This window comes from Oncorhynchus mykiss, chromosome 19, assembly GCF_057628025.1.
Source record: "Oncorhynchus mykiss isolate SJ-2025 chromosome 19, ASM5762802v1, whole genome shotgun sequence".
Taxonomy (NCBI): Eukaryota; Metazoa; Chordata; class Actinopteri; order Salmoniformes; family Salmonidae; genus Oncorhynchus; species Oncorhynchus mykiss.
The window spans coordinates 70,986,121-70,990,115 of record NC_143040.1 but is presented as its reverse complement, the minus strand read 5'-3'; positions in this window follow the sequence as shown (position 1 = coordinate 70,990,115).

Genomic DNA, 3,995 nt, shown 5'->3' with positions numbered 1-3,995 from the left:
GACTCCACCCCCTCTTCAGCCTGGTCCCCTTAGGACCAGACTCCACCCCCTCACACACAGCCTTTTCAGCCTGGTCCCCATAGGAACAGACTCCACCCCTTCTTCAGCCTGGTCCCCTAGGACCAAACTCCACCCCCTCACACACAGCCTTTTCAGCCTGGTCCCCATAGGAACAGACTCCACCCCCTCACACACAGCCTTTTCAGCCTGGTCCCCATAGAAACAGACTCAACCCCCTCTTCAGCCTGGTCCCTTTAGGAACAGACTCCACCCCCTCACACACCGCCTCTTCAGCCTGGTCCCCATAGGAACAGACTCCACCTCCTCACACACCGCCTTTTCAGCCTGGTCCCCATAGGAACAGACTCCACCCCCTCACACACCGCCTTTTCAGCCTGGTCCCCATAGGAACAGACTCCACCCCCTCACACACCGCCTTTTCGGCCTGGTCCCCATAGGAACAGACTCCACCCCCTCACACACTGCCTTTTCAGCCTGGTCCCCATAGGAACAGACTCCCCCCCCTCACACACCGCCTTTTCAGCCTGGTCCCCATAGGAACAGACTCCACCCCTTCACACACCGCCTTTTCGGCCTGGTCCCCATAGGAACAGACTCCACCCCCTCACACACCGCCTTTTCGGCCTGGTCCCCATAGGAACAGACTCCACCCCCTCACACACCGCCTTTTTAGCCTGGTCCCCATAGGAACAGACTCCACCCCCTCACACACCGCCTTTTCGGCCTGGTCCCCATAGGAACAGACTCCACCCCCTCACACACCGCCTTTTCGGCCTGGTCCCCATAGGAACAGACTCCACCCCCTCACACACCGCCTTTTTGGCCTGGTCCCCATAGGAACAGACTCCACCCCCTCACACACCGCCTTTTTAGCCTGGTCCCCATAGGAACAGACTCCACCCCCTCACACACCGCCTTTTCGGCCTGGTCCCCATAGGAACAGACTCCACCCCCTCACACACCGCCTTTTCGGCCTGGTCCCCATAGGAACAGACTCCACCCCCTCACACACCGCCTTTTTAGCCTGGTCCCCATAGGAACAGACTCCACCCCCTCACACACCGCCTTTTCGGCCTGGTCCCCATAGGAACAGACTCCACCCCCTCTTCAGCCTGGTCCCCATAGGAACAGACTCCACCCCCTTACACACCGCCTTTTCAGCCGGGTCCCCATAGGAACAGACTCCACCACCTTTTCAGCCGGGTCCCCATAGGAACAGACTCCACCACCTTTTCAGCCTGGTCCCCATAAGAACAGACTCCACCCCCTCTTCAGCCTGGTCCCCATAGGAACAGACTCCACCCCCTTACACACCGCCTTTTCGGCCTGGTCCCCATAGGAACAGACTCCACCACCTTTTCAGCCTGGTCCCCATAAGAACAGACTCCACCCCCCTTAAAGCGTATTTCCTGCAATTCTATACATTTGGTCAGATGGTGATTTTTGCAGTTTTAAAGCAAATTTAATTGCAATTCTATCCATTTTGCCATGTCTAATGTGTATTCATGTGATATGAGTGACTCAAACATTACAAAATCTATGGGCATCTGATCTGATATGGGCTAGTTGATCTGGACATTTCTGACAAGGTAGCAGCGAAGGTATGCATTGACTGACGTGACGAGAGGAACTGATGACGCAATACTCAATATAGAAGACGAACCCACCGTGCCAGAGAGTTGTCCTGGACTCTATTCACTGACGGGCCGTAGAACAAATCACGTGTGACCTGGCGATAGGTGCCCTGTGCATAAGCAACGTGCACATTCTCTGTAATGATCTGCTATTGTTTTCCCCAATCCCCCCCCCCCCCCCCCCCCCCGCGCGCGCAAGATGCATTAGCTTTCAAATGAAATGTGTAGCTTGCTTTCACTTAACCTAAGACCCTCCAACTGAAAGATAATTCAGAACTAGCCCCTATTATCATCTGTCTGACAGTGACATCATTCGTCCTATTTTTTTTGCGTCAGTAAATACCAGACAGGGACTGCTCCAGTTTCTAACTCTTGTTCCACGGAGGCCAATTAGCGCTGCGGTGCAAACACGGCAGTGGAATGACAGACTGAACCGTAGTCTTATTCGTTACGGAAAACAACCCCCCCCCCCCGGGGGCTCAACAGCACTGTATCAATTATTTCCATGCAGATGGCCTTCCCTGTTCCCAGGTCTGTTTGTATCCCCTTGACAATAACCATTAGAGTTCGCGAGCCAAATATAGGAGTTGACACGCGCCACAGCAGCCTAGGTTTACTGGCAGTTAGCAAGTAGCATGACAGCAGACGTGTATTGTTAATAGCTTCTTTTTTTTAAATTTTATTACAATAACTGCATACATTAAAACTTTTGAAGGGAAGACCGATGATGTTACAAAGAAAACAAAAATGCATTTCCCTTGTTTTGTCATTTTAAATAAAAATTTAAAATTAAAAAATTAAATGTACAAAAGTGCTTCTTCCATGGTGCAAAAATACTGAATAAAGTCATAGTTTAAAAGGGAAAAAAAGAGGAACAAAACACATGACATATTCAACTTTCTAAAACGCTACCAAGCGGGAGGCAGGAAGAGAGGTGGATTATGGGAACGTCCCAAATGGAACCCTGGTCCCATGTTTGGTGCACTATATTTAACCAGAGCTCTTATGGGCGGGCCCCTGATCAAAAGTAGTGCACTAAATAGGGAATAGGGGGCTATTTGGGAAGCGTTCCAACACCAGACGGTCATAGAAACAACAACCCATCGATACAGATTAATATTTAAAACGGTTTGGATGAAACGACAACACCTCAAGAAAATTTAAAATAATATAAAACTGAAAAAAATAAAAATAATGTAACTATCCCTCACAAAGCCAGTCAATCCAACATGCCCTAATATTGCTTAGATATTAATAAATAACGTTTAAATTACCCACATCAAACAAAATATATGGACTTTCTATCTGAACCAGTCTATATTAGTTCAACTAGAGCAGGAAAGGCTTTGCGCGTCGGCAACTAGCTCTGGTCCAAGGCGTTACGACGGCTCGCTAACACTGAAGGCTCAGCGCTTACAAGCCGCCCTAAAGCTTATCGTCAACCAGACCTGTGACCGTCAGTTGCTTAGTTACAAAGGACTTTTTGATACACACAAAGAAACTCCCATTTATTCACTCCCTACCAGACCTAAATGTCTGAATTATTATGGCACTTGTTTTCAGTAACACCTCTAGATCGTTTTTTTTCCCTATTTCAGTTGATATGTAATCCATGTGGAAGAGGAGGCTGCGGGGTGAGAGTGGGAAAGGAGGCTGCGGGGTGAGAGGAGGCTGCGGGATGAGGGTGGGAGAGGAGGCTGCAGGGTGAGGGTGGGAGAGGAGGCTGCGGGGTGAGGGTGGGAGAGGAGGCTGCAGGGTGAGGGTGGGAGAGGAGGCTGCAGGGTGAGGGTGGGAGAGGAGGCTGCAGGGTGAGGGTGGGAGAGGAGGCTGCAGGGTGAGGGTGGGAGAGGAGGCTGCAGGGTGAGGGTGGGAGAGGAGGCTGCAGGGTGAGGGTGGGAGAGGAGGCTGCAGGGTGAGGGTGGGAGAGGAGGCTGCAGGGTGAGGGTGGGAGAGGAGGCTGCAGGGTGAGGGTGGAAGAGGAGGCTGCAGGGTGAGATAGGAGGCTGCAGGGTGAGATAGGAGGCTGCAGGGTGAGATAGGAGGCTGCAGGGTGAGATAGGAGGCTGCAGGGTGAGATAGGAGGCTGCAGGGTGAGATAGGAGGCTGCAGGGTGAGGGGGTCTGTTGGTCTGAGCCTTTCCTGCACACATTCTGTTCCTCCACAATCCAGTCCAGTCTCTGCAGCCAAAATTTCACCCGATACCCTTCATATCACACTACTTTACCCTATGGGTCCTGGTCAAATGAAGTGTGCTATATAGGGAATAGGGGAAGGGGTTGGCAACCCTGGTCCTGGAGGGCTGCAGGCACTTCATGTTTTTGATTGAACCCACCTGGAAGA